This window comes from Scyliorhinus canicula, chromosome 14 (assembly GCF_902713615.1).
Source record: "Scyliorhinus canicula chromosome 14, sScyCan1.1, whole genome shotgun sequence".
Lineage (NCBI taxonomy): Eukaryota > Metazoa > Chordata > Chondrichthyes > Carcharhiniformes > Scyliorhinidae > Scyliorhinus > Scyliorhinus canicula.
The window spans coordinates 119820657-119847918 of record NC_052159.1 but is presented as its reverse complement, the minus strand read 5'-3'; positions in this window follow the sequence as shown (position 1 = coordinate 119847918).

Sequence of the window (27262 nt, the reverse complement as noted above, 5' to 3'; positions counted from 1 at the left end):
ATCATGCTCCACATCTGTAAAACAGCGCTTCTTTTCCCGTGACTGTGGCTGTAATCTTGACTGGCCATTCGGTCCCAATTAACGGCCAGTATTTGTCCTCCAACTCCCTGTTCTGTCCGGTTCTATCATAGGCCAGGGTAACGTGGTGCAGTTAATGTCAATGTCCAACGTGAACCACTGGGGTGTGAAAGAAATATAGCACAGTTGTCTCGTCCTCCATGATTGAACCGTTACCCCTTCATCTCCACACTCTAGCTGTAGCTGGAAGATACACAGTAAATCTCTGGCCAACAAGTTACAGTCCAATCCAGTAGTCACCACAAACTGATGATCTTATTCTCATAAGTGACTGTCACAGGTTCAGAAATAGGATACTCACACACCTGTCCTTGGAACCCCGACAAATGCTGGGTGTGGTCGGGTAGTGGTAGTTGGAGTTCTGATTGCACCGAAGACATGGCTGCTCCAGTGTCGATTACAAATGGGTGATGTTGATCTCCCATCTGCAGAGAGATAATAGGTTCCCTGTCCGATTGGAGAGTTCTTATGACTAAATTAGCTGGTCAATCGTGTGTTGGGAAAGGGTTTGCCTGGGAGAAGTCGGTGTACCTCGTCTGTCCTCCCCTTGGTGGGTACCCCCTCCTTTGGGTCGGGTAGTCTCCTCCTGCTGCCTGTCTTCTAAAGGGGCATTCCTGATGCCAGTGATCTGTACGGCCACAATTAAAACATGCATTGTTCCCTCTATATCTGCCCCGTCCTCTTTTCCCAGTAGACCAATGGCCCCTCAGAGGGGGCGGCAGGTGTGAAGCTGTTGGTGCATATAGTGGGCCATAAAGAGGGGCTGAGGGTCCATTTGGGTGGGTTTGATATCCTCTCCCGTGTTGATCTACCCACCCAAGGTCACAATATTGGGGTTCCAGCTGGTAAGCCACTGTATTTGCCGCTGGTTGGGATCTCAGATCATCCATCTTCATAACGTACTCACTCTTAATCTTTGTAACTGAGCCTCCTTCCTGGCCTGCACCCTCCTTCCAATAAAATTTGACTGCCCGGGCCATCTGGGAAGGGTGGTTCTCTGTCCAATTCATGTTATTACATTTTACAGTAGTAGCCACAGAAGGTGGTCGGCAATGCATTAACATAGCACAATTTTGAGGGGAATTCTGACCATTTTGGTACAGCAAGTCGCCTGAGTTCATTGATGCGTTCCAGAAATTCCTCTGGCTCCTCAGCCTTTTTAGGTTTGAGGTCTAAGATAATAGAGATGTTTATGGGCTTTTGCAATGTGGCATTCAACGCATTCAGGATTTGTGCCCATCTATCTAGGGGCAGCAGGGTAGCATGGTGGTTAGCATAAATGCTTCACAGCTCCAGGGTCCCAGGTTCGATTCCCGGCTGGGTCACTGTCTGTGTGGAGTCTGCACGTCCTCCCCCTGTGTGCGTGGGTTTCCTCCGGGTGCTCCGGTTTTCTCCCACAGTCCAAAGATGCGGGTTAGGTGGATTGGCCATGCTAAATTGCCCGTAGTGTCCTAATAAAAAAAGGAAGGTTAAGGGGGGGTTGTTGGGTTACAGGTATAGGGTGGATACGTGGGTTTGAGTAGGGTGATCATGGCTCGGCACAACATTGAGGGCCGAAGGGCCTGTACTGTTCTATGTTCTATGTTCTATCATCGTCCAAGGCATGGGCTTGCTAGCCCATGTGCGACGTAGCTAGCATAATTTAAATGGTTAAGGTGACTGCGGTATTCTGCTGGGGTTAAAACCTGCTGGACTAGGTCCCAGAGGTCCCAAGAATCAGCGTGATAAACTGAGATGGTAGTTCTCAGATAGTCCACGAAAGCAGCAGGAGATTTCTTCCTGTCTGGGATTGCAGCCAGAATAGCCATCATCTCACTGGATCTCCATGGGATATAAACGTCTATCGTGGGTTGGGCTGCTGCTGTAGCAGCATCAGGATTTGGTATTTTCCTAACCGGCAACTGTCTCAGAATCGCACTAGCGGGCGCTTTGGCGGACTCCTCTGGCTCTTCAAAGACTTCAACGTCCTTCCTTCCACTAGGAGGAGCTCCGGCTCCTCAGAACCATTCCTGTCCTCTCTCTTTGTTCCCATATTTTTGTGTCCTACCACATCGGCCTTAAGGGATCCCTGTGGTATGGGTAATTGTTTCCGGGTAGGATCAGACCCCTCTCTCATTGTCCGAGATCTGGTCCTAGAGCTAACTGGGCTTGTGGAACAGAGCTCCCCTACTCTAACAGCAACCGAAGGGACTGGAGAGGCTGGCATGATTTGAATCTGGGAAGCAGCGACTGGATATAAATTATGATACCCTGGTGGCTCTGGAAGTATTGCAGGCAATACTACTGGTGCAGTTGGGACTCTACCCAACATGGTCCAATTCTCTAGGTGATCATCTGCCTCCGTCAATGCAAGGCCAGCCATTGAACTACGTAGCCCATTTTTCTTACCCGAGTCTGCCCCGCTAGGTGTCTCCCTATCTTTGCTTGCGCGTTTTTTGAAAGCACACTCCTTTTTCAAGATCTCTAGAGTTTTCTGATTGCCGCCTTCACTAATTGGAATCCCTATTTTAAGGGCATTTTCTTGCCAACTTGATAACACGACCTTATCCCTCTCCACTTGACAATATTGTCTCCATAATCCAATCAACTCTTCAGCCCACATACTATGTTTCTTTTTCCATATTTCACCCTGAATTTGTTTAATAACGTCCAGATCTTTAGTGCCCCCTAATGGCCATCCGTCATCCAATTTCTTCCTTAAAGTTGCTGACAGTTTTCTAAAATTTCTCGCTTTATCCGGATAAATATCACATAATATTTGCAAAGAACTGTTTGGATCACTTGTATTAGCCAAGCAATTCCCCATAATCTCGAACTAGTCCTCAAGACTGTGTTGTTTGCCACTACAGTCCAAGGATACAATTTTAGCTCAATCAACTATAGTTTCCAAAACACACGTGGAACTGAACCGTTTGCCAACGTCCCATCAATCCCACAATCAACCCTTAACTGAACCATCAGTCTTTTTCAACCCTCAGTCGCACATACATTTTGTAATCCTCAGACTGACCTTTGATTTCGGCGAGACGATCTTTCCGTACCAACAGCGAGTGACCAGACCGATCAGACCATGAGAAAGGGGAAAATCAATGTGGTCATTTTCCAGCTACTCACATTGCGGGCCCATTTCCACTTTCCTCGTCCAACATCGGTCTAATTCCGAGTTCGCAGCTGGCCGGTGACCGTCTGGAGAAACCCGGGTTTTCGGCACCAAATGTTAATATTAAATTCTTTACCCGTCAGTCTGGCCTCAATAAAATGCGAGATGGATTCGTAGGTATCGTATTATTTATTGATAACCAACTTGCAAGGCTGACTCACTCCATAGGAACTCAGAACACACAGGAGTCTCCTCAGGCTCCCGAAGTGAGTGAGGGCAAGAACAAAGAGATCACTGCACATATAATTCAAATAGCATCAAGATTCGCATACAAGCTTCCCATAGATCATTCTATACACCTCCTGACCTGGCCATATATCCTGATTGGCTCACTTAACATTACCCAGTGTAGCCACCGAAGTTGGTCATTCCCTCAATTCAAAATGGAGGAACGCAAAGCTTGCAGGGTAAAATGGACAAAGTTTGCAGCACAAGCAGGTTGCAACAAACCACTGCGTATTCTGTCTGCTAAGAGAGCAGACAGCACCGAAACGAACATTCCGCATACTAATGAAGAAATCTCCGGGACAGTTAACATAGTAATGGAATGATCCCAGGGACAAAGGACACAAATAGGGAAGTGATTGCAACATTGTATGGGAAGCCAGACACCCCGGCACCAGCGGGGTTTGAAGACAAAGCACCTGAAGGCCCACCCAGTAGTCGAGGGACAGCCTCAGTATTGGGGGGATTCAAACAAATCGATTGGGAAGAGACCCAATCGATCCCCAGCAGATAGAGGGTCCGCCCAAAAGGGCGCAAAGCCTTGGGACCTATAAAAGACAGGTCCCAAACTCAGTTTGTTCTTCTTGACCAGCCCTCCTCTCTTGACCAGCCCTCTCGACCAGCCTTTACCGAAGAAGACCTTGATCGAGAGAGAGGAGAGGTTCGGAAAGCAGCCGCCAGCAAGTAAGTGTCTCACAACGATCGCTACCAGAGATAGACACTCCTGACCCCTTTTAACCCGTACCAACCTGAAGTCTGTGGACCCAGTGCAGAGCAAGAGGCCATTGTTCCCCTGATCTGGCAGTTCCTTATTCAGATAAGTATTGGTGGTAGGAATAGTTTAGTCATCTTAGCATGTGCATGAGTAGTTTATAATTGTATTATAAGAAACTCATTTGTTTGAACTTACTAATTGGTGTATGGTTTTATTGCTTTGAACTTGATCTTGAAACTTGTGGCGGTATCTTAACGATACCTGGCGACTCCAAAGCTAAGTAACGGAACAGAGCCAAATCGTGCGTTAAGCACACTCACCCAGAACGAGCAACACCAACCCTGGGCCTCTTGTTACCCAGCATCCTTTTCACCATTCTCTGCACGAGGCGAGGCTCCCCTCCCCCCCCCCCCCCCCCACTTCCTGGCCATGATTTCTGAATCCCTTTCTCCATTGTCTGTGAACTCACTACTATCAGACTGGCTCACATCTACACTACTCTAACTAATAATCCTACTGTCTATCACATTCGTTTGTTCAATTCCTCACATGCAGTGTGAAATTTAAGTCGAAATCCCCGTGGGGGAAGTCGGAGATGAAGACAGTCACTGAGGAAGGAAATATGGCTCTGGAAGTGAGTCTCGGTAAATACCTTGTCCAACACTAAGAGAGAAATGGAAAGCAGTGAAGTAGGATAGTGAGGGAGGGACTTACGGAAATCCTGTCGGAGAGAAGAGCAGTACTTCTTCAAGGTAGGCATTCCTGGAAGAGAGGTGGCAGTGACTTAAACACTGGATAAAAGCAAATTACTGCTGCCAGACTTGCTGAGATTTTCCTGGTATGGACGGAATTAGCTATGAGGAGCGTTTGCATAAATGCGGTTCGTTCTCAGTGGAACGACGGAGGGTGAGAGGTGACCTGATAGAGGTCTACAAAATTATGAGGGACATAGACAGAGTGGATCATCAGAGGCTTTTCCCCAGGGTAGAGGGGTCAATTACTAGGGGGCATAGGTTTAAGGTGCGAGGGGCAAGGTTTAGAGTAGATGTACGAGGCAAGTTTTTTTACACAGAGGGTAGTGGGTGTCTGGAACTCGCTGCCGGAGGAGGTGGTGGAAGCAGGGATGTTAGTGACATTTAAGGGGCATCTTGACAAATACATGAATAGGATGGGAAGACAGGGGTACGGACCCAGAGGTTTCGAGTTTTGAAGGGCAGCACGGTCGGCACGGGCTTGGAGGGCCGAAGGACCTGTTCCTGTGCTGTACTTTTCTTTGTTCTTTGTTCTTTGGAAGCATTGAAGACTCCCAGCTAACTGGGAGGTGCAGCACGGTAGCATTGTGGATAGCACAGTCGCTTCACAGCTCCAGGGTCCCATGTTCGATTCCGGCTTGGGTCACTGTCTGTGCGGAGTCTGCACATCCTCCCCGTGTGTGTGTGGGTTTCCTCCGGGTGCTCCGGTTTCCTCCCACAGTCCAAAGATGTGCAGGTTAGGTGGATTGGCCATGATAAATTGCCCTTAGTGTCCAAAATTGCCCTTAGTGTTGGGTGGATGTTACTGGACTATGGGGATAGGGTGGAGGTGTTAACCTTTGGTAGGGTGCTCTTTCCAAGAGCTGGTGCAGACTCGATGGGCCGAATGGCCTCCTTTTGCACTGTAAATTCTATGTAAAGTGCTCATGACTGGTAATGTCGATGCAAACTGGCGGGCTTTAAAACAATAGTCAGGCCCGGGGGACTTGTCAAGTTTTTCAAAATGCCCAACACATCTTCCTTCCTAACAAGTATCTCCTCGAGCTTACACTGTTTTACACTGGCCTCTCCAACAATATGGCCCCTCTCATTCGTAAAAACTGAAGAAAAGTACTTTTTCAATACTTCTCCTATCTCTTCAGACTCAATACACAATCTCCCGCTACTGTGCTTGATCAGGTAGCATCGCTTTCGGCATTCTCATATTTCTCACATATGTGTAAAAGGCCTTGGGGTTTTCCTTGATCATACCCGCCAAAGCTCTCCTAATCCCTTTCTTCAGTTCCCTCCTGGCTATCCTATATCCCTCCAGCACCCTGTCTGAATCTTGTTTCCTCAGCCTTATATAAGTCTCCTTCTTCCTCTTAACAAGACATCAACCTCTCTTGTTAACCATGGTTCCCTTACACGACCATCTCTTCCCTGCCTGACAAGGACATGCATATCAAGGACACGTATTATCTGTTCCTTGAATAAGTTCCACATTTCAATTGTGTCCTTCCCTGACAGCCTACGTTCCCAACCTATGCTCTTCAGTTCTTGTCTGACAACATCGTATTTACCCTTCCCCCAATTGTAAACCTTGCACTGTTGCAAGCACCTATCCCTCTCCATTACTAAAGTGAAAGTCACAGAATTGTGGTCACTATCTCCAAAATGCTCCCCCACAAACAAATCTTTTACTTGCCCTGGTTCATCACAAGTACCAAACCCAATATGGCCTCCCCTCTGGTCGGACAATCTACATACTGTGTTAGAAAAGCTTCCTGGATGCACTGCACAAACACCATCCCGTCCAACTATTTGATCTAAAGAGTTTCCACTCAATATTTGGGAAGTTGAAGTCACCCATGACTACTATCCTATGACTTCTGCACCTTTCCAAAATTTGTTTCCTCCATATCTCTGCTGCTATCAGGGGGCCTCATGTAAGTGGGAAACGCCCCTCCTGGCATCCATAAACAACAGGGGTCATCGTAGTTCATAAGAACTAGGAGCAGGAGTAGGCCATCTGGCCCCTCGAGCCTGCTCCGCCATTCAATTAGATCATGGCTGATCTTTTGTGGACTCAGCTCCACTTTCCGGCCCGAACACCATAACCCTTAATCCCTTTATTCTTCAAAAAACTATCTATCTTTACCTTAAAAACATGTAATGAAGGAGCCTCAACTGTTTCACTGAGCAAGGAATTCCATAGATTCACAACCCTTTGGGTGAAGAAGTTCCTCCTAAACTCAGTCCTAAATCTACTTCCCCTTATTTTGAGGCTATGCCCCCTAGTTCTGCTGTCACCCGCCAGTGGAAACAACCTGCCCGCATCTATCCTATCTATTCCCTTCATAATTTTAAATGTTTCTATAAGATCCCCCCTCATCCTTCTAAATTCCAACGAGTACAGTCCCAGTCTACTCAACCTCTCCTCATAATCCAACCCCTTCAGCTCTGGGATTAACCTAGTGAATCTCCTCTGCACACCCTCCAGCGCCAGTACGTCCTTTCTCAAGTAAGGAGACCAAAACTGAACACAATACTCCAGGTGTGGCCGCACTAACACCTTATACAATTGCAACATAACCTCCCTAGTCTTAAACTCCATCCCTCTAGCAATGAAGGACAAAATTCCATTTGCCTTCTTAATCATCTGTTGCACTTGTAAACCAACCTTCTGTGACTCATGCACTAGCACACCCAAGTCTCTCTGAACAGCGGCATGCTTTAATATTTTATCGTTTAAATAATAATCCCGTTTGCTGTTATTCCTACCAAAATGGATAACCTCACATTTGTCAACATTGTATTCCATCTGCCAGACCCGAGCCCATTCACTTAACCTATCCAAATCCCTCTGCAGACTTCCAGTATCCTCTGCACTTTTCGCTTTACCACTCATCTTAGTGTCATCTGCAAACTTGGACACATTGCCCTTGGTCCCCAACTCCAAATCATCAATGTAAATTGTGAACAATTGTGGGCCCAACACGGATCCCTGAGGGACACCACTAGCTACTGATTGCCAACCAGAGAAACACCCATTTATCCCAACTCTTTGCTTTCTATTAATTAACCAATCCTCTATCCATGCTACTACTTTACCCTTAATGCCATGCATCTTTATCTTATGCAGCAACCTTTTGTGTGGCACCTTGTCAAAGGCTTTCTGGAAATCCAGATATACCAGATCCATCGGCTCCCCGTTATCTACTGCACTGGTAATGTCCTCAAAAAATTCCACTAAATTAGTTAGGCATGACCTGCCTTTTACGAACCCATGCTGTGTCTGCCCAATGGGACAATTTCTATCCAGATGCCTCGCAATTTCTTCCTTGATGATAGATTCCAGCATCTTCCCTATTACCGAAGTTAAACTCACTGGCCTATAATTTCCTGCTTTCTGCCTACCTCCTTTTTTAAACAGTGGCGTCACGTTTGCTAATTTCCAATCCACCGGGACCACCCCAGAGTCTAGTGAATTTCGGTAAATTATCACTAGTGCATCTGCAATTTCCCTAGCCATCTCTTTTAGCACTCTGGGATGCATTCCATCAGGGCCAGGAGACTTGTCTACCTTTAGCCCCATTAGCTTGCCCATCACTCCCTCCTTAGTGATAACAATCCTTTCAAGGTCCTCACCTGTCATAGCCTCATTTCTATCAGTCGCTGGCATGTTATTTGTGTCTTCCACTGTGAAGACCGACCCAAAAAACCTGTTCAGTTCCTCAGCCATTTCCTCATTTCCCATTATTAAAACTCCCTTCTCATCCTCTAAAGGACCAATATTTACCTTAGCCACTCTTTTTTGTCTTATATATTTGTAAAAACCTTTACTGTCTGTTTTTATATTCTGAGCAAGTTTACTCTCATACTCTATCTTGCTCTTCTTTATAGCTTTTTTAGTAGCTTTCTGTTGCCCCCTAAAGATTTCCCAGTCCTCTAATCTCCCAGCAATCTTTGCCACTTTATATGCTTTTTCCTTCAATTTGATACTCTCCCTTATTTCCTTAGATATCCATGGTCGATTTTCCCTCTTTCTTCCGTCCTTCTTTTTGTTGGTTCCTGCAATGTCCAATGGTTCTCCTGTGTAGGTGGCCAATCTGGCCTGTGTGTCGGTTCAGGTAAGGGTCTGTATACCCTGCTTGATGCAGCCGAATGTCTTCTGGGCGATCACGGAGACCGCTGCGCCAGTGTCCAACTCCATCTCAAGCGGGTGACCATTGACCCGTACTGTCACTTTAATGGGGGCCATACGGGGAGCTGCCACACAATGCAGCTGCAGGCAGTCGTCCTCCGTCTCCACATCCTCGGGAGCAGTCGCCGCAGGTTCATCCAAATGGAAGGTACCGCCCCTGGGCTGGCCCCAGTTTCGGTCGGAACGACAGCGCCTCTGGCACCCCCAGGACCAGCATCCGCGATGGGGTCGGCGCCTACAAGTCTGACACGGACATGGCTCCTCATCCATTGGTTCTGGAGAAGGCTCCCTTCTGGGAGGAATGTCCGACGGCCATTGGCGTCGATCTGGACGTCGCCTTACCCAGGGGTGCAGGGGGATGCTTTCGGACAGAAGGGGTTGCGCCCCAAGGCATGCACCTCCATTCCCTGTACCTCCTGCACTCCTCGTCCTGCGCTCTCTCAGGATATTTGAATGGCCTGTTGAAAAGTCAATGTTGGCTCGGCTAACAACATTATCTGGGTGGCCGCATTGTTAATACCACAAATCAAACGGTCGCGTAACATTTCTGACAAGGTCTCACCATAGTCACAGTACTCCGCAATCCTGCGCAACCTGGATAGAAAGTCGGCAAGGGATTCTCCTGGGGTCTTCTCAGCGGTATTAAACCGGTAACGTTGGACTATTGTGGATGGGGTTTAGTTAAAATGTTGCCCCACTAAGTTCACAAGTTCATCAAACGTTTTGGTGTCCGGCACAGCTGGGTACGTAAGGCTCCTAATCACCCCAAACGTATGCGGGCCGTAGGCGGTGAGCAATGTGACCACCTAGCACTCGTTTTCGGTAATGTTGTTTGCCCGGAAATAGTAACGCATCCGTTGTGCGTACTGGTTCCAGCTTTCCAACGTGGCATCAAAAACATCCAAACGTCCATACAGAGGCATGGTGTAATAGAAAACAACTTCCAAGCTGTATCCAACAAAAAGGGAGGTGGCTTCAGCAGTGTAGACAGCTATTCACTTTAACTCTCGTCGCCAGTTTTGTGAGGGCCACGAAGAATCCGGCATGAGTCTTCAGGATACAAAGAAATAACATTTATTTACAATAACATATATATACAACAGCAGCAGTAACTACCCTTGCTGCTCACTCCTCTCTCTCTCTGCTGGTTCCAAACTGGCCAGCTCTATTTATGCAGGGAGTCTGCAAATGATATCTCTGCCCCCCTCATTGGGGAAGCTCATACTCCCATAGGATTGTGGAATTGTCATTAGTCCCCAGCCAATGGTAAGCAGGCAGGTTATAACAGTAGGTTCATTTTTAGTTTTGGGGAAGCTGAAATCACAGCAGGATGTGTGTGCATCTCTGCAAGCTTATGAATGTTCATTTTGGATTTTCAAAGTGGTAGCTGCTCTCAGTAGTGAATTTAAACCTGATCTTTGTGTTAAAAGGTCTGTTATCTTCTGAATGGTATTTGGGAATTTATTAAGGATTACTTAGTGTTGTATTCTTTGGGGTTTTATTTGAATTAATGGTTGCTAAGATGTTCACTGTATGTTTCAAAAAGGTCAACTTGAGTTCACAGAATAAACATTGCTTTGCTTTAAAAAAAATACTTTTCCATTTCTTCTGTACCACACCTGCAGAGTGGGCCGTTTACTCCCCACAACCACAATCTATTAAAAGTTGTGGGTCAGGTGAACTCCATGATACACTTTGGGGTTCTTTAAAGACTGGCCCATAACAAATTGGGTGCTCAAGGGGGATAAAATTCTATTTATTGGATTGTCTTAGTGAACTCAAAGACAGGGAGGGGGTGAGCATATTATGGTTGCTTTTCAGGTGTGGTATTTCAGTTTAAGTGGGCAGTGTGTTGTGGATAATGGCTCTTTCAGAGGCTATTAAGTTTTTGGGGTGGAGACGATCACACGTAGTACCTTACGGACAGAGACTGAAAGCAGACTGTTGGATTTAGCAAAAACATTGCAGTTAACATTACCTGACAAAATTCGAAAAGGTGAGGTAATTATGATGATGGCTAAGCATTTAAAGTTGCCTGAGATACAGTTTGACTCATTGGAAATGGCAAAAGTTCAGTTACAAATTAAACAAATGGAACATGCGAAAGAATTAAAGCAGCTTGAATAGGAAAGAGAGAGAGAGGAAAAAGAGAGAGAGGAAAAAGAAAGAGAGGGAGAGTTTGGACTTCGTAAAATGGCCAGGAAACATGACAGTCAGTTAAAATTAGCGGATTTAAAGGGAAATGCACAGTTGGAGGATAGTGATGAGGATAGTGAGAAAGAGCGTCCTAGTCGAAGGCTTGGTGGGAATCTATTCAAATATGTCCGAGCAATGCCAAGGTTTGACGAGAAAGAGGTAGAAGCCTTTTTCATTTCCAAGTGGTAACTGCTCTCAATAGTGAACTTAAACGTGATCTTTGTGTTAAAAGGGTCTTCTGAATGGTATTTGGGAATTTATTAAGGATTACTTAGTGTTTTATTCTTTGGGGGTTGTATTTGAATTAATGGTTGCTAATATGTTCACTGCATGTTTTAAAAAGGTAAACTTGAGTTCATAGAATAAACATTGTTTTGCTTTAAAAAAATACTTTTCCATTTCTGCTGTACCACATATGTTGATTGGGCCATGTGCTCCCCATACCACAATCTATTAAAAGTTGTGTGTCAGGTGAACTCCATGATACACTTTGGGGTTCTCTAAAGCCTGGCCCATAAACAGTTTGCTTATCCATCCAGCTTTAATTATGACGATATTTGCTGGAGGCTGCTGTCCATTTTGGATTTCTCGTCAGGGTGGCTTGTTATTGTTGCATCTTAGATACTCATTTATTGCAATAGTACTCCTCAGCATTTCTGGTTGTGGTATTGTTCTGATTTAGCATCTGTTTTATCACGCTATCTTGGTATTTGGTGTTTGTTCTTGACTTGATATTGCTGCTGGACATATGTTGATGAATTTTGCTGGATTCCTTGTTCATCATTTGGGTGTTGTACTCATAATTTCCATCCACTGTTAAGGCTGGGCAGTTAATTACCCGCATGCCTGTTGTTACCATTTTTCATCTCCCTCTGTTTTCAAGTAATGTATGACATACACTTGGGAGTACCGACTGATGATGACTTTTCTCCTGGATAATAATTCTGTGTTGGTTCTGCAGTATGGTATTTGCAGGTTTAGAATGAACGTACATATTTGGTTCAACGAGTGTCATATAACCTGTTGGCTACCACCTGCAGTCTGTTGTTTTATTTCTCTTCGTGTTTAAGGTTTTCTGTAGTTAGACTTTTATTAATTAAGCTCCCCCAGGAGTGAACAATCTTCAAGGGACCCGGTGTGTACTGGCTGAAGTGAAGTGTGATTTCGGAACAAAGGTGGAATCTCTATAGAATCCCATAAAAGCTGCAAAATCTTTACACACAGGTCTTCATTGTCATTTCACTTTCACACCTGCTCTTTACTTCTGTTATACGTGAAAGAGAGGGAGGGTGACACTTTTATATTTTTGTGTCAAATCTTCAAAAACAAATGTCCAGCAGCAACTACATCAAACCACAACAGGTTTGAATTCCACAGTTTAGTTTCAGCTTTATAGAATGCATGTTTTTTAAAAATAATTTCCCACTCAGAGATCAGCCTGATTAACAGACTTGCGAATCCGTTGAGAAAGGCCACACAAGAGGCTACATGGGCAGAGCACTTAGATCCCATTGCTCGGATGGAGATCTCAGGGTTTGGGAGGGTAAAGTGCGTGTGTACAGAGTGATCGAAGGGTTGATGGGTGACCGCATGGATTTGAGTACGGATTGGGGCAAAAATAGGGTGGACATTTACTGTTATTTCTGCACGTGACAATAAACAAATCCAACCCAATCCATGATGGTCCTTGTTTGTCACTGGGGAGGATTGATATAAAAAAGATAGGCCCAATCACTGGTGCTATGATTCTGTGGTGTGGGAAGCAGGTTTTCTTGGGACACTGAGAGGAAGATGTTCTCCTCCCCCTGGACCACAAGCTGTGCTGCGAAGACACACTTTACTGTATATTTGTACAATCTACTTAGAACATAGAACATAAACATAGAATGCCATTCGGCCCATCGTAACTTTTCACAGTAACTTCATTGAAGCCTACTCGTGACAATAAGCGATTTTCATTTCATTTCATCGGGTCTGCACCAACCCACTTAAGCCCTCACCTCCACCCTATCCTCAATAACCCCTCATAACCCTTTTGCACACTAAGGGCAATTTAGCATGACCAATCCACCTAACCTGCACGTCTTTGGACTGTGGGAGGAAACCGGAGCACCCAGAGGAAACCCACGCACACACGGGACGAATGTGCAGACTCCGCACAGACATTGACCCAGCAGGGAATCGAATCTGGGACCCTGGCGCTGTGAAGCCGCAGTGCTAGCCACTGTGCTGCTTAAGATGCAGAAGTTCCTATTTCCCTTCAGTCAATGTTAAAGCTGGAGGAATGATGAAATCAGAGCTATAATTCTCAGTGAAATATTTAAAACGTGTTCCTTCCGATGGCATATTGATTGTTGATCTTTGTCCTTTCTTCCATTAACCCCAGAATTGGATTTTTTGCAACAGGTTGGGTTAAAGTTTGATATTCTTTGTATTTTAACATCCCACCTGATCCAAAACTAACATGTTTTTGGAGGTTAACATTATCCCTGTTGTGTTCAAGCTATCTTTGTGTGATATTCAGTCAAGTGGATGTAGTTTCACATGTATTATTAGCCAGTTATTGTGCTGCTTTTATATAACAAGGTGTTCACAAGTTATTCACAAATCAAGCCTTAACTTTTAATTTTTCCTCAAACCTGTCACTGCTTTCAGAAATTATTGTATTGGCACTTGCAAACTGGGATTTGCTCAGGACTTTTCCTGTTTGACATCAATAAGTTGTTTAACAGACCACAGGAGATAAATAAAGATTGATATCTGTATCATCATCTGTTCTTGTTCCATTATAACAGGGCCATGAACTTAGCAGGACATCATTGTCTTTTCTCGACTTTATGTGCTTCCACACTTCTTTACCAAACAGCCTCAGGTTTGTAACTCTGCTGGTGATTCATCAAAACTCAAGGTCTATTCATGGAAATTACACTCCTCATACAATGCGTCAGACAGCTAAACATTCCACCATTTTTATCGTCTCGTATTATGATCCTTTGACCATCTTGTGCTGGAGTCAGTTTTCGGAAATTCTCTTTCATCTTGATTTCTTTTAGGTCAGGAGTTATTATTTTCTGTGGTTGTAACTCCACCAGGACTCTTTCTTTTGTCCCTGCTGGGCAATCTTGGCAGCCTGTAAAACAAACAGGACAGAGCACTGGGTGACAACAAAGTGCAGTACAGCAGTTATCAAATAGTCAAATTGCCATAGTCCCAGATTACCCCTTTGAGGGGGCGAGCTGACTTGTGGTGATCTAACCTGAGGATCACCACACCTCAGGCGAGGGGTAAGGTCATGAATAACCTTAGCAGGGACACAAATTGAACCCGCGCTGTTGGCTTTGCTCAGCATCATGAACCAGCTGTCCAGCCAATTAAGCTAAACCGGCCCATAGTTATCAAATGATCAACTGTGAGATAGGATTGACTCCTTTGAATTTCTACATTGGAGAATGGAATGTTATCCTTTCTGGTAAGAAGTCTTACAACACCAGATTAAAGTTCAACAGGTTTGTTTGGAATCGCTAGCTTTCAGAGCGCAGCTCCTTCATCAGGTGAGTCAGCAGGTACGGATTACGCCATCCTTTTCATTCAGGCCTAGGTAACCCTTAGTTGAGTGTTTTTTTCTGATTTAGACTAGCTCTTCAACTCAAACTCTCTTTGCATGCACTTCATTGTCAGGAGCAAAGGATGGCACAACCTAAGTCCAGCTTCAGCCAACAAGATAATTTTGTAATTTGTAAATCTGCTATAATCTTATAACATGAAATGAAATGAAATAAAAATCGCTTATTGTCACGAGTAGGCTTCAATGAAGTTACTGTGAAAAGCCCCTAGTCACCATATTCCGGTGCCTGTCCGGGGAGGCTGGTATGGGAATCGAACCGTGCTGCTGGCCTGCTTGGTCTGCTTTAAAAGGCAGCGATTTAGCCGAGTGAGCTAAACCAGCACCAGCTGGTAACATTGCCCTAACTTTATAAATTTGTAAATTATAAACTTTATAAATGTTTTTGTGGCCCAGATCGTCCAGCCAGCATTGACGCTGTGTGGATTGATGCTGCCCACAAAGATTTCTGTGACCTAACACTTTGCGATTTTGCAGCCAGGACTTCTGACCTCAGCTAAAGAAGTATGGGTCGCTGCAAGATACCATGAAGAAGATTGCCGGCGCCAATTAAACATTTCCTTTGTAATACCAATAGTTTCTGCATTCAGATACATTTTTAAAGGTTGAAGCCTTTCAATTGATGGGAGGAAATGGCACAGAGGTATTGTCACTGGACTAATAATCCAGAACTAGTAATGTTCTGGGGACCTGCTTTTGAATCCCACCACCATGGTAAAATTTGAATTAATTAAAAATCCAGAATTAAAAGTTTAATGATGACCATGAAACCATTGTCAATTGTCATTGTCAAAAATCGGGCACGACAGGATTTTTGGGCAAGTAACTGGGATCTGAGTGTCAATCTAATACTGATTACCACTCCCTGCAGTTCAGGCACAATATGTAAGCTATACTTAGTATTGCCTGTCCACAGGCCATAAATCGAGGCTTTGCCAAATTAGGCTTAATTTTCAATTTCACCATCTGGGGCTTGGTTCAACAGCTGAATCAACAGGTCACTATAGACAATAGCTCTTTTTAAATTCCATTTATTTAAATCAGATGTAAAATTCGCAAATTGTATGACAGAAAGAAGTCGAAAGGTGGTCAAGTGGAGTGTAATCAATTCCATCAAGTTAGTGCTAAGATTAAAACTACATTGATAATTATGAAACAAATTTGTTATCAAACTATTTTGCACAAAGCATTGGAAAGTATTGCTCAATATTGAAGGGAGTGGACAGGTGTATAACCATGTTAGAATTCACTTAGGATATTGAAACATCATCCATTTGTGGATCCCTTGTATCGGTCAGATATAGAATAAAAACTTCAATAAAAATATTTTAAAAAAAGAAATGGAACATTCATGCTAACCCAAAATACAGTTTTCTTTCCTTGTGTGATACAAAGTATTTGATTCAGATACTTTTTTCAGCCATTTCTGTGATTTCATGGTCAATTTTAGACTATTGTTCTGACTTTGTCGTGGCCTCAGTTCCTACTCCACACATATTGGGAAATGATTACAAGAATGCTTACATAGAGACATAGATATATAGAAGATAGGAGCAGGGGGAGACCTTTTGGCCCTTCGAGTCTGCTCCGTCATTTATCACGATCACGGCTGATCATCCAACTCAATAGCCTAATCCTGCTTTCTCCCCATAGCCTTTGATCCCATTCGCCCCAAGTGCTACATCTAGACACCTCTTGAATATATACTATTCACAGTGCATATCCTGGTTCGAACTGGAAGTAAAAACTGGTCGATTACTGAGTACTGGTCTGAATTGTTTTGTCCTATTGGGATATTACCACATCCATTAGAACAGAGATGAGGAGGAGTTTCTTCAGCTAGAAGGTGGTGAAGCTGTGGAACTCGTTGCCGCAGAAGGCTGTGGAGGCCAAATCACCGAGTGTCTTTAAAACAGAGATAGATAGGTTCTTGATGAATAAGGGGATCAGGGGTTTTGGGGAGAAGGCAGGAGAATGGGTATGAGAAAAATATCAGTCACGATTGAATGGCGGAGCAGACTCGATGGGCCGAGTGGCCTAATTCTGTTTCTACGTCTTGTGGGCTCATGGTCTTATTTCCCGATAGGTGTTGCCACCAGTTTAGACTTCTCAATGCCAATGTGAACTCTGGAAATTGAGCTCAGGAGTCGCCAGGAATTAAAAATTAATCACCTTGATGCTGCTATGAGCAAAAGGGAGAAAAGTGATTTAAGCAACTGCCCACCCTCTCATTTAAATAAAAATCTGTGTCTGTGATTACAATACGATGCATATATCTTTATAATACGGCTCATGCAATTTATATTGTAAATATAATTATCGGTAATTCTTTCTAATCTGTAATCAGTGACTCAACAATGGTTATAATACACATCAGAACCTGTAGGAGTATAGGATGCATGTACAGTAAGTCATTCATGTAATATCCCGCACGGGACATACTGGGTGGGAATGCTAGTCTTCCCTGTGCTCCTTGCGGAGTATGAGCTCTCCTGCTAGGACAATGTATATAAGGTCGACCTGTAAGGCACCGACCAGAAAGAAACCCGATAGGAGTATACTGGGAACAGTACATATCGTGTCTGTTGATGAAACGTCATTCTTATTTTTACTCAGTTTAAGGGCAGCACGATGGCACAGTGGTTAGCACTGCTGCATCACGTCGCCAAGGACCCGGGTTCGATCATGGGACCAGGTCACTGTCCATTGGGAGTTTGCACATTCTCCCTGTGTCTTTGTGGGTCTCACTCCCACAACCCAAAAAGATGTGCAGGGTGGGTGAATTGGCCACGCTAAATTGCCCCTTAATCGGAACAAAAAAAAAAGAGTACTCTAAATTTAATTTAAAAAAGAAAATTTTTACTCAGTGTGGACTCCCCGTGTCCTTATTAAACTGACGTCTTGGAAAAAATTATTTCGTTGACAGGGAAGAAGGAGGGAAACACATCTGGGGTTTATAGAAAACTCATAGAAAGAGGAGGCTACATCCTTGTTTGGGATCAAAACCAAGTGGGAAGATGAATTGGGATTTGAACTGGAAGGTGAGTTGTGGTGCAGGATTGTGCAAAGGATATGCGACATCATCATGAACTGCATTAGGATTAATACAATTGAAGATTGTGCATCGAGCCCATTTAACCAAATCCAAGATGAGTAGGATGTTTGTCGAAGTGAAAGATGAATGTTGTAGTGATCTGCATCACTGTATATACACAAAGGGTTAATGTAAATATACTACAACTAAGTAACCACTAGAGGGAGCACTAGAGATATATAAAATAGACAGTCGAACATCAGGAGGGATTCTTCACAGGAATAGCAGCTAGTGAGCAGGACACAGACAGACAGCTCTCATGTAACATCTAATATAAACTCTGGAGAGAGAACAAACTTACTCAATAACGCATTTACTTCAATTGGAAGACTTTATTAGGATATAAGAAATAATATAAGTGTGAACAGTGTGGAATTGGCCTGGCCAATCATGTACAAATGTTTCGGGCAGTCCTAAACTTGTGGGATGTTGGGTCTCCTTCTTCAGCATCATGTTGGCCATTCTACAAACCAAATTGAATCCCTGTTCTCTACTAGCCATACTTGGGGTATCGGACTTACCAAAGCTACAAACAGGGACTGGGTTGATGTCTTTGCCTCATTAATTGCTTGTCGGCTGATACTAATGACGTGGAGATAATCTTCTCCACCCAATACCTCAATATGGCTTGGAGATCTTGCAGAATTGTAATATCTCAAAAAGTTAAATACACCATGGAGGGCTCAATTGATGGATGCTACCTGAGCTGACAGCCGTTCATTTTATACTTTATAGATTTGATCGCCATTAGCTTAAAGAAATGGGGGAGGGGAAGGGGGTTTATTATTGTTATTGGAAATAATTTGTTGTTGCTATTGTTATTGTTTGTGTTTTATGTATAACTTTTAAAAACCGGCAACAAGGAACAAACTGGTTTGCTGCCGACACTACGACCTACTCAGCTGAGCCACCTCCCCAATTTTCTGGACTCAGGGTTGGATTTATTTGATTTGCTGTGCCTCTGATTAGCCGGTTAGGTGCATTTGACGCTGATGCTGAAGACTGGAATCAATACAATGAACAAATGCGTTATTTCTTCTGGGCCAATAATATCACGGAGAAGAATGCTAGATGGCCTGTGGACCGCATACGTTCAGGATGATCCGGAGTCTCAAGTACCCGGTAGCACGGATACATGTACATTCAACCAGCTCCTGGCGCAACATTTTAACGCAACCCCGTGCATAATGATTCAAATATATTGATTTATATGGTGGAGAGGTCCAACGGTGAGTCGATCACAGCGTTTGTTTCAGTTTTGTGAGTATGGAACTGTTTTGTCTGATATGCTCCGTGACCACTTGGTCTGCAGTATTAATAACAGAAACTCAGAAGAAGTTTCTGGGTGAAGTCTCCCTAACTTTTCAGCAGGCGCTGCAGCTCTCTCTATCCCAAGAGAGAGCAGAGCGAGGCGTCCAAGAGAAACATGAATGGAAGTGAATATTCTGGGATGTTACACCTCATTACACCTGGCCCGTATGCTATACTGGTCTAGGCGGTCCACTGGCAGCAGAGCAACCAACACTCCAGGCACCCTGGTCAAGCTAAGCTTCAATCCTGCCCGGCCTTGCATCTATGTGACCCAGAGAAAGAGGCTGAAATACAATTCATCTATCTGGCAGAACCCTGTGTGGCCCCTATTCATATTCCTGGACAGGTGAACTTATACTTCAAATGGAGCTGGATACAGGAGCGGCCATTACGTGGTGGTTTAGCTGACATGATGCTTGCTTGGCCACTGATACCAGGGAACAATTGAATATAGTGGGATTTAACTTCACTCTGGTGGTTTATGGGCACCAGTCAGTATGCTTTCCCCTCATTGTTGTGCTGGGTCATGGCCCTAGCCTGTTGGGCTGCGATTGGCTGCCTCAGCTGCAGTTGGATTGGCGACATGTCCTCCAAGTGGGGTCCTAGAATGTATGGTCATAGAATCATACAGAACAGAATCATAGAATTTACAGTGCAGAATGAGCCATTCATCCGTCGCATCTGCACCAGCCTTTGGAAAGAGCAACTTAGTTAAACCCACACCTTGGTAAGGAAAGTGCTCCAATTAGCAGTAGCTGGGAGAAACTTAACTCTTTGTGTGTTGGTAAGTATTATGATTGGTAAGTAGAATCCTTATTCCTTTCACTTATCCATTATTTGATATTATATTTGTAATCAGTTAAAGTAAAGGGTAAAAATGGCAGGAGCTCCTCGTGCTCAATGTGGGAGTTCAGGGACGCAGCCGATGCCCCTGACTCCTTCATGTGCGGGAAGTGTGTCCAGCTGCAGCTCCTGTTAAACCGCATGATGGCTCTGGAGCTGCGGATGGACCCACTTTGGAGCATCCGTGATGCTGAGGAGGTCGTGTATAGCACGTTCAGTGAGGTGGTCACACCGCAGATTAGGATTGGTGAAGGAGACAGGGAATGGGTGACCAAAAGGCAGAGAAAGAGCAGGAAGGCAGTGCAGGTGTCCCCTGCGGTCATCTCCCTCCAAAACAGGTATACCGTTTTGGATACTGTTGGGGGAGATGACTCACCAGGGGAAGGCAGTAGTAGCCAGGCTCATGGCACTGTGGCTGGAACTGCTGCACAGAAGGGCGGGAAAAAGACTGGCAGGGCTATAGTCATAGGGGATTCAATCATAAGGGTCATAGACAGGCGTTTCTGTGGTTGAAAACGAGACTCCAAAATGGTATGTTGCCTCCCGGGTGCACGGGTCAGAGATGTCTCTGATCAGCTGCAGGACATACTGAAGGGGGAGGGTGAACAGCCAGTTGTCGTGGTGCATGTAGGCACCAACGATATAGGTTAAAAAACGGGATGAGGTCCTACAATCAGAATTTAGGGAGTTAGGAGATAAGTTAAAAAGTATGACCTCAAAGCTAGTAATCTCAGGACTGCTACCAGTGCCACGGGACAGTCAGAGTAGAAATTCAAGAATAGTCAGAATGAATATGTGGCTTGAGAGATGGTGCAGGAGGGAGGGGTTCAGATTTTTGGGACATTGGAACCGGTTCTGGGGGAAATGGGACCATTACAAATCGGATGGTCTACACCTGGGCAGGACTGGAACCAATGTCCTAGCTTTTGCTTTTGCTAACACTGTTGGGGAGGTTTTAAACTAATGTGGCAGGGGGATGGGAACCAGATTAGGAAGTTAGACGACAGTAAAGAGGCAGCAACTAAAGCCAGTCAGGTACTAAATAATAAACTCAATCTGACTAAGGGGAAGAGCAGACAGGGAAGAGATGATGAACGCAAAGGGGCAGGTGGTCTGAGGTGCATTTGTTTTAATGCAAGAAGTGTAGCAGGTAAGGCAGATGAACTTAGGGCTTGGATTCATACCTGGGAATATGATGTTATTGGTATTACTGAGACTTGGTTGAGGGAAGGGCAAGACTGGCAACTAAATATCCCAGAGTATAGATGCTTCAGGAGGGATAGAGAGGGAGGTAAAAGGGGTGGAGGAGTTGCATTACTAGTCAGAGATGATATCACAGCTGTGATTAAGGAGGGCACGATGGAGGATTCGAGCACTGAGGCAATATGGATAGAGCTAAGAAATAGGAAGGGTGCAATAACATTGTTGGGACTTTACTACAGGCCTCCCAAAAGCGAGCGTGAAGTAGAGGTACAAATATGTAGACAGATTATAGAACAATGTAGGAGCAATAGGGTGGTTGTGATGGGAGATTTTAATTTCCCCAACATTGAATGGAACTCATGTAGTGTTGGAGGTGTAGATGGAGCAGAATTTGCAAGGAGCGTCCAGGAGAGCTTTTTAGAGCAGTATGTAAATAGTCCAACTCGGGAAGGGGCCATACTGGACCTGGTATTGGGGAATGATCCCGGCCAGGTGGTTGACATTTCAGTCGGCGATTACTTTGGGACTAGCGAACACAATTCCATAAGTTTTAGAATACTCATGGACAAAGACAAGAGTGGTCCTGAAGGAAGAGTGCTAAATTGGGGAAAGGCCAACTATAACAAAATTCGGCTGGAGCTCGGGAATGTGGATTGGGAGCCGCTGTTTCAGGGTAAATCCACATTTGAAATGTGGGAGTCTTTTAAGGGAAGGTTGATTGGAGTGCAGGACAGACATGTCCCTGTGAAAATGAGGGATAGAAATGGCAACATTAGGGAACCATGGATGACGGGTGGAATTGTGAGGCAAGTTCAGATGAAAAAGGAAGCATACATGAGATCGAGGCAACTCAAAACTGATGAAGCTTTGGAGGAATATCGGGAAAGTAGGACGAATCTCAAACGCGCAGTAAAGAGGGCTAAAAGGGGTCATGAAATATCTTTGGCTCACACGGTTCAGGAAAATCCCAAAGCCTTTTATTCATATATAAGGAGCAAGAGGGTAACTAGAGAAAGGATTGGCCCACTCAAAGACAAAAAAGGGAATTTATGCGTGGAGTCAGAGGAAATGGGTGAGATTCTCAATGAGTACTTTGCATCGGTATTCACCAAGGAGAAGGACAGGACGGAGGTTGAGGCGAGGGATGGATGTTTAAATACTCTAGGTCAAGTTGTCATACGGAAGGGGGAGGTTTTGTGTATTCTAAAATAAATTAAGATGGACAAGTCCCCAGGATCAGATGGGATCTACCCCAGGTTACTGAGGGAAGCGCGGGTCGAAATAGCTGGGGCCTTAACAGCTATCTTTGCAGCATCCTTGAGCACTGGTGAGGTCCCGGAGGACCTGGACTTTAGAAAGGCGTTTGATAAAGTTTCCCATGGCAGGTTGATAGAAAAAGTGAAGTCGTATGGGGTTCAGGGTGTACTAGCTAGATGGATAAAGAACGGGCTGGGCAACAGGAGACAGAGAGTAGTGGTGGAAGGGAGTGTCTCAAAATGGAGAAGGGTGAATAGTGGTGTTCCACAGGGATCCGTGCTCAGACCACTGTTGTTTATGATATACGTAAATGGCCTGGAGGAAGGTATAGATGGTCTGATTAGCACGTTTGCAGATGGTACTAAGATTGGTGGAGTTGCAGATAGTGAGGAGGACTGTCAGAGAATACAACAAAATAGAGATAGATTGGAGAGTTGGGCGGAGAAATGGTAGATGGAGTTCAATCCAGGCAAATGCGAGGTGATGCATTTTGGAAGATCAAATTGAAGAGCGGACTATATGGTCAATGGAAGAGTCCTGGGGAAAATTGATGTACAGAGAGATCTGGGAGTTCAGCTCCATTGTACCCTGAAGGTGGCGACGCAGGTTGACAGAGTGGTCAAGAAGGCATACAGCATGCTTGCCTTCATCGGACGGGGTATTGAGAACAAGAGTCGGCAGGTCATGTTACAGTTGTATAAGACTTTGGTTAGGCCACATTTGGAATCCTGCGTGCAGTTCTGGTCGCCACATTACCAGAAGGATGTGGATGCTTTAGAGAGGGTGCAGAGGAGGTTCACTAGGATGTTGCCTGGTATGGAGGGTGCTAGCTATGAAGAAAGGTTGAGTAGATTAGGATTGTTTTCATTGGAAAGATGGAGGTTGAGGGGGGACCTGATTGAGGTCTACAAAATTATGAGTGGTATGGACAGGGTGGATAGCAACAAGCTTTTTCCAAGATATTGGGTGTCAATTACAATGGGTCACGATTTCAAAGTGAGAGGGGGAAAGTTTTTTACGCAGAGGGTGGTGGGTGCCTGGAATGCTTTACCAGCGGAGGTGGAGACAGATATATGAACGGGCGGGGAACAGAGGGATTTAGACCTAGGAAAATAGGCAACAGGTTTAGTTAAAGGATCTGGATCGGCGCAGGCTGGGAGGGCCGAAGGGCCTGTTCCTGTGCTGTAATTTTCATTGTCCTTTGTTTTTTGATAAACACTGTTCCAAAAGGCGACCGCGGCAGGACTACAGTGGACTGGAATTTGTGACTGACCAGTGAGGGTGAGAGAAAGGTCTATAATGAAAGAGAGATTTCCTCCTACTTATTCAAGAAAATTAATCTCATGAAACCGTGGGTAGTAGCGCTGACTAGAGCTGAATAGCCAGCAGAAGCTGCAGCTGAGTAGACAGAAAGCAAAAAGCACGTTAAAAACGAGAAATGGCAGTCTGGTTAGGGTGTCTATCCAAGCAAAATTGGAATAACAAAATGAATAAGCTGGAGTGCCAGCTTAGGGAATCCAAAGGGGATGCTGAAGCGAGGAATGAAGAGAGGCTCTGTGAGGAGTTATCTGAAGATAGGCAGTTTATTCAGCAGGTAACTGAGTCAAATAGAAACACTCAGGAATACCTCCAATGCCAGGTAACTGAGGCAAAGGAGAGGGAGAGGAATTTCCAGAAAGTTCACTAACAGGGTATCTAAAGGTACAGGGAGCTGGAGGGGAAGTTTAGAGACATACAAGCTGTTTACAGAGTAGCATGTAGTGAGCTGGGTGGTAGCGACCACAGACCTTGTCAGCTGAGAATCAAAAAGCTGTAAGAGGCTCTTGTCAGACAAAGGGCCGGATCTGCCTGATCTGGCATGGAGGGTCCCCAGGAGATGAAGGGCTTCAGACAGCAGATGATAACCCAGGGGCAAGGGTGGGTTAGACCGCCACGTGAGACGCTGGTAAGGTGTCCGGGTCGCAGTTGTTGGCGTCTCCACCGTGTGTAGCACACCCGGAGGTGGGGTTACCGATCATGGTAGGGGAGCTGGAGTTAGGGGAACAAGGTGGAAAACAGCTCTACATGGGACAGATGTGTCCGGTCAGGCAGCGTAAGTATGGTGCCCCAGTGGGGCAGGCAGAAAGGGGACCACTGGAGAATGATATCATAATTCCCCAGGGATGCAAGCCCTAGGGGAAATGGTGTCCCATATACCAAAGTTAACAAGAGACCCCTCCATGCACTTTATGGAGATGCAGCAGGTAACTGACATAAATGATTGCAATGAAACTGAAAAGGTGAGGCTACTGCTGATGAGCCTGGATGCCTATCTCTGTAAAGCAGTGGCCTCGCAGGAAGGGGGAAGGCCTGTGACAGTAACAGCAGCTCAGGCTGCTGTTTTCGAGGCTATGGGGCTCAATCAGGATATCCCATTTGTAAGGGTGTGGGAGACAAAACAGTAGGTAGGAGAGTCCTCAGACATGTTCGCAGACAGACTATGGATGATTTATGAAGGAACTTGCGGAGCTGCCGTTGACTGAAATAATTTAAACAGGAGAACAGCCCACTTGCTGAAAACACTAATGGCCAACTGTTTACCCAGAATTAGAGCTAAATCTGAAAATTTGTTCAACCCCCATGACCCAAATCTTATGGAGAATGAGGTGATGAGGAAGCTTAACCTAGCATACCGCAAAGGAGAAGGGGAAAAGCCCTCCAGGGGAAATGTACATGCAATTGCACCAGCACTGTAGCCATCTAAAATGGCCACCTGCAAAAGACCATGGGAATTGTGGTCAATTTGGACACAGTCAAGTCCATAGCCTCTGTGTATTGTGCAAAGAAGCCAGACCTGACCGAAACTTGCACCGATTAAAAGTCAATCACCATTTCCCCCAGGACAATAGAATTCGAATCAAGGAACTACAACAGCAGCAGACTAACCGGCGCCATTTCCCCTTATTTGGAAAGGCCTATGTGCCTGGGACATTGATAGCTGGGACCCGCCTAGACACCGAGGTATCCGCCCCCTAATTGGCCAGGACCAATAAGGGTGATCAAACCTCTATCGATCTATTGGATCTGGAGTTAGGACCGCCCGAAAGGGCGCAAAAGAGAAGAAGGATAAGAAGCCCTGTGCACTCGGGATCGGCCTCTTCTGGACCAGCCTGTGTGCGACCAATTGCAGCATATCAACCAGCCAACTCCAAGGACCCGCAATAGTTACCTGAAGGACAAGCCCAGCTGAGACGAACCTGACGACTTCCAACCGACCCACGTGGACACAGATAAAGGCCTTATCTCCTGCAATGAGCCAGTCACCCCGAAGTGAAGTGAAGGTCATCTTAGGTTTATTAGGTTTAGTTTAGTGCGTAGCCGCATGAATCATTGCATATAGAATAAGTCTTGTGTTTGTTAATGAAACTGTCTTTTGAACTTATATACTGGTTGTGTGGTCATTCGGCCAATATAAGAAACAGCTTGTGGTTCACAGAGAAATAAAGAAGTCAACAGCACCCTCTCGGAGAAAGGATTGGAAAAAGGTGGGCAGCGGACTCCCTGATAAGCAGCCACTATGCTATGGGTGTGGGAAGCCTGGTCACTACAAGAGAGACTGCAGAAGCCCGAACAAACAGTTTGAGGAGAAGGCTCCTGCAGTAATAACCCCAACTCCACCGACAAGGGAACCACGATTAGGGATGTTTTCAATGAAAGATTTGAGGCGATACAACCCAGACAGGTAACTATGGCAACCAGCCAGAGCTCACCCGCAACCGTATCCCTGAGACCCTTATGACTACCCACGAAACAGCCCACTTAACTGTGCCCAATAGAATATGGCCCGTGTGGATGACCTTGGGCCCGAATGGAGGTACAGGATGTAGCAGAGAATTACTTACTGGACACAGGTGCCTCCAGCACCACAGTCCACACGAACTATCCCCGAGCATCCCCTCTATCTAGGGTGCCCTACAGTCTTGTCGGCTTCACAGGAAACGAAAAGGCTGGGTTTTTCTCTGTCCCACTGTCCATCCAATTAGGAACACTCACAACTCAGTGGAAGTGTGTCCTGATGAGTTGGGAGCAGGCAGGGAAGGGAATACGCGGCACCGATTTTATAGTGGCTCATCAGGTTTCGGTGGACCTGAGAAACCACTGTCTGTGGGGTACAATTAACGAGGGGGCAGAAAGAGAGGTGATGATCATAGAAGGGGTGCCAGGAAGGGGGCACTGTGTACTGTGAAACCGAAGGAGTGTTATGAACTGGAAGCTTTGGTTAAAAGCACCCCGTCAAAGTATCGGGCATTTGTGCAGCAAAACATTGCAGCATTTGCCACCCACAAGCATGACTGTGGGAGAGTCACAGGCAACGAAGTCAGAATAGACGGGGATCCCATGCCCAGACCCCAAAAACAATATAACTTCCCCAGGGAAGCCGAGACAGATCTGAAAATTGCCCTAAGTTGGCTGGTCAAACAAGGTATCCTGAGACCCAGAGCCAGCAATGTTAATTCATCTCTGTGGCCAGTAAGACAACTGGACAACTCCTGGAGGGCCACAGTAGATTACAGAGTCCTCAACAAAAACATTCCTGCCTGCACTCGAACCGTAGCTGCAGTGGAAGACTTGTTAGGGGAA